This window comes from Pan troglodytes, chromosome 22, assembly GCF_028858775.2.
Source record: "Pan troglodytes isolate AG18354 chromosome 22, NHGRI_mPanTro3-v2.0_pri, whole genome shotgun sequence".
NCBI lineage: Eukaryota > Metazoa > Chordata > Mammalia > Primates > Hominidae > Pan > Pan troglodytes.
In genome coordinates this window covers 16,084,356-16,095,618 of record NC_072420.2, presented here as the reverse complement: position 1 = coordinate 16,095,618, position 11,263 = coordinate 16,084,356, and the positions used below count along the sequence as shown (strand labels likewise).

The following is an 11,263-nucleotide window of genomic DNA, read 5'->3' as shown; positions in this document are numbered from 1 at the left end:
ATGTACATTGTTTTGACATAATGCTTTTGCACACTTAATAGACTATAGTACAGTGTAAACATAACTTTTATATGCACTAGGAAACCAAAAAACTTGTGTGACTTGCTTTATTGTGATATTTGCTTTATTTTAGTGATCTGGAATGGAACCCACTATATCTCTGAGGTATGCCTTTATGTGCTTAGAGACTTGTATTAATGCCTGAGTACCATGCTGGTTGGTATAGGACGTCAGACAGCGACACTAGAGTCCCAACTCATCTGGGTAGAAAGGACACCTACCACCCAACCAGGCTGATTGTCTGGGCCGGGGGGATTAGGAGAGCATTGAAATAAGATACTGGAGGAGTCTTACTGATGAAGAACTGACAGTGAATGAGTGGATGAGAGAGAGAATGTGCATGTGTGTGTAGTAATTAAAGGCATATATTTTTCATTGTAGTTGGTCCATATAAAACTACCATCTTCTCTTTTATATTTTTTACTTAAGCCTGGCATATTAATTGATTAAGGCTCTGTGATTAATTGATGTCATTTATCAGACATTTACTGAGTATCAGCTGTATACCTTGCACCATGCTGGGTATTGAAGGCTCACAGACACAGGGAGAATAACAATAAGCAAGATACAGACTAAGTGACCTACAGGTATAGTGGTGAAGAGCTGGATTTTGGGGAAGTATTACTTTAAGCAATTTGTTATCTTTAAGTGGTTTTAAGGAGACTGAAGGGCCCCCAGTAAAATGAAATGAAAATGAAAAATAGCTACTTTATTTTGGGAGGTTAGAATTCAGGTTTACAGATGTATTTTTATTCAAAGCTATAATCTGTGAGAACTGATCATAGGTTATAGGCTAGGAATTGAGAGTTCTAGAAGTATAAGTCAGATCTAAGTGGCGTGGCTGATAGAAATGGAATGCTGCTATGGTGGTATCAGGGAGTTTGCATGGTACCTCCCTTATCACCGCTAGCTTCACTGTCCATTGGCCTGTTGACCAAAATAAAGTTTCCTCAGCCACCACAATGTTTAATTGTTTGCTACATCTCTTGCTGGCCAAAAACTTTGATCCACTCTTTTGTTCCTGAAAGTATGAACTTTTCCACGTCAGTGTCATTCTATATCTAGTATGGTTCTAATTCTGAGTTTAACATTTTCTGTTCCTAGTGGTACAGAAAAGAAATGAGGTGTTTCAAACTCTGCACTGACTGTTAAATAATTCTAATACTTTTTCTCCCAGAATCCTTGACTGAAATTCCTCTTTATCTTTGACATTAACTTTTTACATCATTGACAATAGGGACAATCTTTACAGTAAAATAAAAACAGATGAGTAGTGGGCCGGGTGTGCTGGCTCACGCCTGTAATCCCAGCACTTTGGGAGGCCGAGGCAGGTGGATCACCTGAGGTCAGGAGTTTGAGATCGGCCTGGCCAACATGGCGAAAACTCGTCTCTACTAAAAATACAAAAACTAGCCGGGTGTGGTGCTGGGCACCTATAATCCCAGCTACTTGGGAGACTGAGGTGGGAGAATCGCTTGGACCTGGAAGGCGGAGGTTGCAGTGAGCTGAGATCACGCCACTGCACTCCAGCCTGGGTGACAGAGGGAGACTCCACCTCAAAAAACAAACAAAAAAACAATTGGGTAGTGTATTTTGGCAAATAATTCTGTAATGAAAGCTGTTTTGTTACATGTGGTCAACAACTATGTCCAAAGAAAGCATGTATCATGAAGAATATGAATACTTTTTTTTTTACCTTGTAATACATCTTTTTTGTTGTTTTTTGAGATGATTTAGTTAGTAGTTAAAATTCCATTGTAAAACAAATCTTTGAGATAAGGTGCACTTGAAGTAACACTTATTTCTCTTAATTTTCAGGAAGTGTTTGGATTGTGAGCTATTTCAGAACTGTTCTCAGGACTCATTATTTTAACATTTGGGAGAAACACAGCCAGAAGGTATTGTCTTTTGTCTCATTGCCCCACTTTTAAAAATGTTATCAAGCCTTTCCAATTGTAGAAAAGTAAGACTGTTATGCCACGTTTTGTTATTTTTCTTTAACTTTTAGATATGGATAAACTACCTTGCCATTTGTCACAAAGAAGGTTATATTTCAATTTTGGTAAATCAAAATTTTGTGTAAGCGAATAAAACGTCTGGTTTAGAGTAAACCAGTTTTACCTATTTTAAACACTGAGGTATTTACATTTTACTTTACTACTATAGAACTATTTTAAAGAATGTCTTGATATGAAAATGAGATACATAAAGTTCCTTTTTATCTAAGACAGTGTGAAGTATACCTGAAACATTCAGGCAGTCTTAAAAGTCTTCCTGCCTATGACAGCTCTACCTTCTAGTGTAGGGATCAGCTGCCATCTGCATTTGGATCAGTCTGTCATCAGAGTCCGTGGACAGACTCAGCCAGACCACCTGGCTTTGCCTCCGAACATCCATTTGCGAAATTCTCTCTTTGCATTATCATTTGTGGATAGATTGGTATAGCATAATAATTTATCTGCTTGTAGGCCCAGAGTGTCAGGACATGTGACATATTACTAGGAAGGAAGGTTATGTTAAAATCATCTGTTGAGAAACTTACTCACTTTGTGCTTTGTCTTTTGTACCTTATCTTAGTCCATTTGAGCTGCTGTAACAAATACCATAGATGGGAGGCTTATAAACCATAGAGGTTTATTTCTCACAGTTCTGGAGGCTGGGAAGTCCAAGACCAAGGTGCCAGCAGATTTAATGTCTAGTAAGGGCCTGTTCCTCATAGATGGCTGACTTCTCACTGTAACCTCACATGGGTGGAGGTGGCCAGAGAATTATTGGGACCTCTTTTATAAGGGTACTAATCCTGTTCATGAGGGCATTGCCCTCATGATCTAATCACTCACCAAAGGCCCCACCTCCAAATTACCCTCACATTGCAAATATGGTTTCAATTTATGAATTTTGGGGAGACACAACATTCAGGCCATAGCATACCTCATAGACCACATATGGATATGCCAGACAATTTGACTAATGTCAGTGGTGAACATAGTCTTCTTGATCTATATCCAAGGCATCCTTCTTAATATTCGACCTTATACCTCCTCTGTATCTTGTGTTTTCCTTCTCAAAAACTTTTGCCAGCTGTCTTGCTTGGAATAGAAACAGATGAAGGAAGGATGCATAAATACATGCAATAAAATAATGTATTTGTTAAGATTGTAGTGAATTGGCCACCTTCTTTTACTATAATACAGATGTAACTTTATTAGCTGAATATTCATGATTTTTATTCATATGAAATAATACAAAAATTGGTTTTTACCGATTTTCTTAATCACTGTCAAGCAGTGTGAATTTCTAGGGTTGGTTGAATACAGTCTTTTAATAAGCCTCCCCAGCATGCTGCATTGAACTTTTAAAATGGAAACTCTGTGTTTAAGATTATTATTTATTGGCAAACCAGCATATTCTTCCTCTTTTTGCCGGTTACGGGGGAAAGGCAAAAGCAAATAAGAAATGTAAATAAGCAAATTAGGTCTGTGAAAGAACTTGTAAATGAACCCAAAAAATTAAATTTAAAATATACTTTATCAGTAAAATAAATTATATGATCAGAAACTGGATTTTATGGAATTCAGAGTTATCTTTTCAAATTAAAGATGAGAATGAACTATTATAAATATTTTGTATAAACATTCATACTTAGCTATAAAGATGGAAGTTATAATTTTAATGCTAATATGAATTATCAATTCATGAAAGGTTATCATATCTCAAAATTAAAGGTATGTTTCAATAGAGTTGATAGTTATTCTTATTAAAAAGAAACTGCAAAGAAATTGAAAGTTTAGCTGAAGGATTAAATCGACAAATTCCCATGTATATTCAAGATAGGAATTAGTTTTAAGTAATTATTTTGAAAAGAAATCATAATGCATAAGGTCCTTTTAAGAAGTTTCTTATTTTTATACAAAACCTCCTGAAGTGTAACTTCATGTAATCAAATAGACACCCTTATTTGCTAGCTTGATTGTTGTTTATGTAAGTATAGTCTGAGTAACTAGCACCCTACTACAGAAGGCTTATTGTATTTGTGTATTTTCTAATCGATCCTGCCTCTACCTAACAGGAATAGTCTTTGGCATCTTTTACTATAGATTAGTTTTGCCTGTTTTAAACTATATAAAGTTGGAACCATGTCGTATGAACTCATCAGTGTCTTTTTTTATCAACATTATGTCTGCAAGAGTCATCCATGTTGTGTATGTTATTTGTTTTTTCCCCCTAAATTGTCTATGTTCTATTCTATGATTATACCACCATTTATCCATTCCACTGTAAGTGGACATTTAGTTTTCTTTCGAGTTTGTGGCTGCAAATAAGGCTGCTGTGAACTTTTTTGGGTCTTTTGGTAGAAATAAGCCTTCATTTCTCATGAGTACAGTGTAAGCATGGGAGTGGAACTGCTGGGTGGTGGGATGTGCATGTGTTTAGAGTAATAGGTACTTACAGTGCTTTTAAGAATATTTAGGAAATGTCAATCAGTGTGTCTTTTGTTAATGGTAGGTTTTATAATTAGAGAGACTTATTTTTCTTTGACTTAATGTAAACTCCAAAGTTGTTTCTTAGGAGTTATTTAAATTTTCCCATCTATTAAAAAATAAGTTACCTATTTTCTGATTCCATTATATGTATTTGGCTCACAAAACCTGGGTTTGTTCTAACCCTAGTGAATGAAACTAGGACACAAAATCCTCCTCTATGTACTTATGATCGTATGATTGAAATACTGAAAGTGGATTTTGAAGCAAATCAGGCATAACATGTATTGAAGGCTTTTTTTATTAGTTGAATATTTGGACACCTCTTTGAATATTTAAAGTAATAGATACTTTTGAGTTACAAAACACTTATTTCAGCATTCCTGACAAGCGTTTCTTGTGACCTTTGTGTTTTTATTATTCTGGTGATTAAAATTGATATTATTCATTCTAGCATATAAGTATTTGAAAAATTAATCTTTTTCTAGGTCTTTCCTATAGAGCAGTGCTGTTCACTAGAAGTATAATGTGAGCTACATTATGTAAGTTTAAATTTTAAATGTTAAAGTTTCTAGTAGCTATGGTTAAAAGTAACTGGTGAAATTAATAATATATTTGATTTAACCCAGTATCTGCAAAATGTTATCCTTTCAATGAATAATCAATATAAAATTATGAGATATTTTGCATTCAAAAAGAATGTAAATCTGTACTGAATTTTTGAAAGCTGGTGTGTGTTTTGACGCACAGCTCTCTGAATTCTGACTAGTCATCTTTCAAGTGCACAGTAGCCACATGTGTCTAGTGGTTGCTATATTAGACAGCACAGCTATAGAATTACATTTTGGGTTTTTAAAAGACAGTGCTTTAGTCAAGTTCATGACTAGTTAAAATTACCCTTAAAAATCCAGTAGAAAGGTGACATGTCAAATGCTGAAGTACTATCTTTCAGTAAGTTTCAAACAGCCTATTTTTCCTTCTATTTTGGAATAAGTAGCATTTTCTTTGGTTGAACATCAGATAAATCAATTAGCCAGTGTTTAGGGGGCATGTTGAATGACAGATACATATCTTTAAACTAAAAAATCAAAATCTGTAACAGTAGATTCATATCTTCCATCTTATTCCAGCTTCTATTATACTAGGTAGAATTTTACTTTTAGGGGAAGTGTGTTTTTCTTTTTTCAAAAGCGTGGCTGGCTTAATTGAATGTGATAAATTGCTGTATGCTGTAACTCCACCATATTTAATAAAATAGGGAAGTTTACAGATAGTTTGTATGTGTACATATAGATGTGCTATGACTTCTCATTACTTAGGATATTTAAAGGTTACCTAAATTTTGAGGTTTAATGTTTCTTCATGTTTATTTTTGCCAAATGGGATAAATCAAGACTATAAACCATCTCACATTAATGTGGGTTTGATTTTGCCACCAAATTGGGTTTTAAAGCTTCTTGGTATTCAAAATTGGGAATGTGGATAAGGGACTATTGACCTGTGAAAACAGTCAATATGGAAACTTATTGTGGAGGGAATAGCCCTTTGAGAAATAAATGGCATAATCACACTTTAGTGCTTGTTTTGGTTCCCAGATCTGGGATACAGTGGTTGTTTTATAGCCCTACCCCCAACACATTTTTGATAATACTACCTCCACACTCTTAAATGAAATTGGTACTCTTTTTGACACTCAATTCTTATTGGATAGTAAGAAAAGAAAATCATTCCTCTGCTTAAAAGCCTTCACCTCACTTGGTATAAAACTAAAGTCCTTGCATTAGCTGAAAAGGCATCTTCTCAGTGCAGCCCACCCTGGTGACCACACAATTCAAAACAAAAGCCTCCTCTTTTTCCTCTCTCCTTTATGCTGTTCTCTTTTTCCAAGCACTTAACACCTTTAAAAATACAGTGAAATTTGTGTTTCTTTTAAAATATAGTTTATTTATTGTTTAATCTTTCTAAAATTGAGACTCCCTGAAGGCAAGAATTTCTGTTGCGTTCATTACTAATAAATCTGAAGAAGCTAGTCTGAGGCTGAGCATCTAGAAGGAGGACATACCTGTTTATAGACTAGTTATTTATTGAATGCATGGAGAAGATACACATTTTTTTTTATTTCTGAAAACTTGCCTTTATAGGTTTTCTGGGGCAGGGAATATTTAAAGGAAGTGAAAACAAAAATTGTAAGTTACAAGCATAAGAATACATTTGGATGATTTGAATAATTTGAAAGTAGTTTTTTTCATCAAACTGACATAAACATCCCTTTGAAAGGTAATATGTAAATATGAAGTTTTCAAAAAATAGGGTTTATTATTATGGTCAGGTAATTTTTCTTATAGGTATAAATATGTGTTTTTTTCATTTGGATAATTATGTTGGTAATCAGTTTGAGAAGTACATTTATAAAAGATTTCTTCTGTTTCTGTAAAATATAGGAGACATACCTTATATTTTGGTATCTTAGTATAGATCAGGCAGAGCTCAAAAGGTTTTGGAAAGTAATTTTTCCAAATTTCCTCTTTGGAAAGAGAAGTATAGTTTGGCTTTCATTTTATACAGGTGGTATCTAATTGTAGTTCTCAAAGTTTTATTTTTAGGTCAACTACAATAAATGTTTTTAAAATAGTACAAAAATTTAATTAAAGACATATCAAGTTATGGTATATGGTACCCTAGAATACATTCAAAGGGGACATTATAATGTTTATTACATTGTAGGATAAATATGAGATGATAAATGTGATCAAAGTCTTTCCTAAAAGTCTATTGGCAGGTTCTTGGTTTTATATTACACCTTTACATATTTAACATTTGATTGCAGTCAACCCTAATTATGACTATGTCAATAATCATTTTCATTGGAACAGGAAGAACTATGAGTTTTGGTTTCTTTGTCTTTCCACTGCCATTTTCCAAATTCAGGCTTTATTATGTTCTGATTATTAGATAGTTATTAGATAGTTACTGCAGTAACTTTCTATTCGGTCTTTTGCCTTTTAGTTTTTATTACCCAATACATTCTACACAGCAAAGTAAAACTTTCTGAAGAAAATTATTATTACCCTGAACAAAGATCTTTGCTCACAAGATAAGACAAGTCCTATTTCTACCTGGTTCTTTGCATATCTCATGATCAAATATTTGGTTTGCCCCTTCCTTAAGCATGTTAATTGCACATTTCTTATTCTGCCACATTATTTTTGCTATCTTCAGCTCAGATGTCTTTTGAATCCTACTAGTTTTCTTTTACCAAAAGGCCATCCATCCTGTGATTTGTATGACCACTCGGACAGAAGGGAACATGTGCTCCCATCTACTTTCTCATAGTGGTTGATGAATGCCATTCACACTGCCTTTATTTTTCATAGCGTTTCATTCATCGCTGCAGCAGAATTATAAACTTCTAGATGGTGGGGGTTGTATCTTTTATAAATTTGTGACTTACAAAGCACTCAACTTGATGCCTCATACATATAGGGTGATAAATCAAAGTATTGGTGAAACACAACTCCAGAGTATGTCCTGACATAATTTTAAAGCTTAGAAACCATCAAAAAAGATAAAAGTTCATCTTTATTATATTACGCAAGTTACTTACATTTGTGCAACAGTTTTTTCATGTGCTTTGTATGAAGACGAAATGATAGCGTGTGTGTTAGAAATTTACAGGTTGCAAAGTGTGATATGGGTAATTATGACAGTACTCAGACTTTATTTTGTTGAATATGTACATTTCTTTGACTTAACTTACTGTGATATGTAGAACGCTCTTTTAATGTTCCTTACCTGAATAAGCAAAATGTATTTAATATGTTAGCTAAACAAATTTTGCTTATTATTTTGCTTAAATTTTCCTTATTATTTCCTTCTAAGTTACTATAGACTTAATATTCTTTGCTGTTCATCAAGAGAGAAAGTACAAACGCTTTTGGTGAAAGTAATAAATTACCTGCTTAGAATGTAACAATTTCAAAGATAAAAGTTTTGTTAACTTCCCAAAATTTATCCTTAGTTTTTCATATTTAATTCACATTGGGGTAAAGTATATTTTTAAAAAAGAATCATTTCACAGATTTCCCTAAATTTCTTCAAGATAATCCCAACCTTTCCAATTCTATTTCTTAAGAGTATTTTTAAAATATTGCTAAATAGCCTGCCTGGCTAGTGGAGATTCTAAATGGGACTGAATTGGGGATAGTGACTTTTTTTTATTTGATTAGGGCATGGTTCTTGTGCTAAGAACAGTATCTAAGAATGAAATAAGTTTGACTTTCAGAGATATCCCCCCCTCCAAAAAACCCCCAAAATCTGAAGATCATGTATATCTGGGTAGTGGGTGTAAATTTAGTTCACAGAAAGAAATGGTAAAAGGTTAAAGGAGGAAATGAGTTTCATAGAATCAGCAGCATAAACAAAGATGAATTCTGTAATCATACATAGACCCTGAACATTTGGGCTGACTGTGGTTTTATGTATTTAAATGCTGAGATGTTGGTGACACGGAGTAGTAGCAGAAACTGAATTTGGGAGGAGGAAACGATTATAGTTTCTCAATCTTCCTTACTGTAACAAAATATGATGTGCAATTGGGATACCCTTTTGGCAACTGAATAGGTTTGGGAAGTTAACTTTATTGGCCATCTAGATTATGTGGGCCGTATACACAGCCCTTACTTTATTATCTAGGGCATAAAGTTTAGAAAATATTCAGCCTTTTTTTCCAGTGTGGGTTAAAAAAATATTGATCTTCTGGCTTTATTCATATCACAAACAAAAATTCTCAAAGCCTGTTTATTGTCGTAGAAATGGATATAACCTCACAAGGAGTGTTATTAAAAGTTACTTTTGTAAGTGTTTTAAAAACATGGGCATGCAGTTTGTATTAATAGTGATACTCCTCTACTGAGTTACTGCTAATTTGCCATTTTCACAGTAATTTCAGAAAATAAGAAATCGTTAACATTATTGTATTATTTAAATACTCCCATGGATTTCTATTAAGGATGAAAAGCATCATTACAGTATTTGTTAGAAAGTCATATACATCATGATGCCTGTAATCCCAGCACTTTGGGAGGCCGAGGCGGGTGGATCACGAGGTCAGGAGTTTGAGACCAGCCTGGCCAGCACAGTGAAACCTCGTCCCTACTGAAAATACAAAAAATCAACCGGCCATGGTGGCGCACAACTGTAATCCCAGCTACTCAGGAGGCTGAGGCAGGAGAAATGCTTGAACCCAGGAGGCAGAAGTTGCAGTGAGCCGAGATCGCGCCACTGCACTCCAGCCTGGGCAACAGAGCGAGACTCTTATCTCAAAAAAAACAAAAACAAAAACAAAAGTCATATACAATTTAAACTTAGTCTGGTGACCACAGAAAGCTATTTTCTTAGCTTTTAAACCTTTTATTAGTGTAACCTCTCTTCATCTTGGTTACTTTAATGTAAAATGAGAATTATACAGACTTTATTTTTATAGCAACATTGTATGAAATGAATAAATGTGAACTATTTAAATTGGCTCAGGCATTTAGACTTGTTTCTGATAAACTTATCACATGAATACTACTTATTACCTTGTAATTACCTTGTAAACTTGTATTTTAAAAGAAAACATTTATTTGAGATATAAGGATTCCTGTTTTTTCTTCAGAAAAGGCAGAGGTAATTGTTATTTTTTTAAAAAAATTTAAAACAAAGGGTATATATCTCTTTTACCTCTTGAGTAGGCATTAAGAGCAACTACTGTCACAGCCACAGTTAAATAGAGTAGTATGGAAAATGATGGCTTTAGAATCCTAAGATTTATGTTTGAGCCCTGCATCTTCACATATACGCTTAGTAAATCACTTAACCTGAGCTTCAGTTTTTTGATCTGTAAGATGAGGATACATCTTACATCAGAAGAATATTATGCAGAATAAATGAGGAAATACATAAGGTGCATTGATATCAGTGTAATGCTATAGAAAGATAATGTGTTATGGACAGTATTGTTAATTCTAATGTATTTTTCAAAAGAAAGAAAATAGGTTTTTGGATGATCACTGTTTTACTTAATCGCATGTCCTTCTAATTAGAACCTTTCTTCCACACATTTGTATTTTTATTTTTTATTTTTTATTTTCATTTACTTTTAAGAGTTTCCACAAACCTCGGTCCATGCTTTTAGGATTCCTTTCAAGTTTCAACCACTGAACATCTGCCACCTACTGACCTAGTTCTTTCCACTTCCTCCAGCTCTCCTCACCTCATACACACTCGCGTATTATGTTCGTTGGATGATTAACCTGTCTCATTTCATTTTTGCAAAGATCTAGATCAATACTGGGTTAGGAAAAACAGTTTCTGAATTTGTTTGAACTATAAAGCAAGGTGGTACATAGGAGTCAATAATAATATTCATTTTTTCCCCCCAGGAAAACAGTTTTCAGGGGAAACAATTAGTAAACTCCCACATGGACTTGCTTTTCCTTTCATAGTATGGCTGTGATAGGTTTTAAAAGTGATTTCTGCCTACATATCCAGGTTAAAAAAAGTTTTCAGTATAAAGCATGAGTTTGGAAGTGACTCACCACATATGGAACTACTTCAAAATGCATGCCCCTTAACTACTATTTGAATTTTTATAGGTTTGTAGTTTTGCTGACTGCAAGAAAATAAAAGGCTCAGTGCCAGTTCTTACTGGGTCAGGATTTATTTTAAAGTACCAACATTTC

The 11,263-nt window shown here is 34.1% G+C and overlaps 1 protein-coding gene across 21 annotated transcripts in view; it reads left to right on the top strand.

Moving 5' to 3' along the window:
* The window catches only part of NRIP1 (nuclear receptor interacting protein 1), a 105,057-nt gene that overhangs the window by 20,513 nt on the left and 73,281 nt on the right, over positions 1–11,263 (top strand). For 10 of the 21 annotated variants that reach the window (XM_531518.8, XM_009443058.5, XM_063803735.1 and 7 more), the window contains exon 2: positions 1,879–1,958. The exons of 2 other annotated variants lie outside the window; for them this stretch is intronic. The gene's annotated coding sequence lies outside the window, so the exon portion shown is untranslated. Of the gene's footprint in view, positions 1–4; positions 1,959–5,029; positions 5,084–11,263 lie in introns of those variants that run through there. 9 more of the 21 variants (XM_063803732.1, XM_063803731.1, XM_063803733.1 and 6 more) reach the window with 3 other exon arrangements.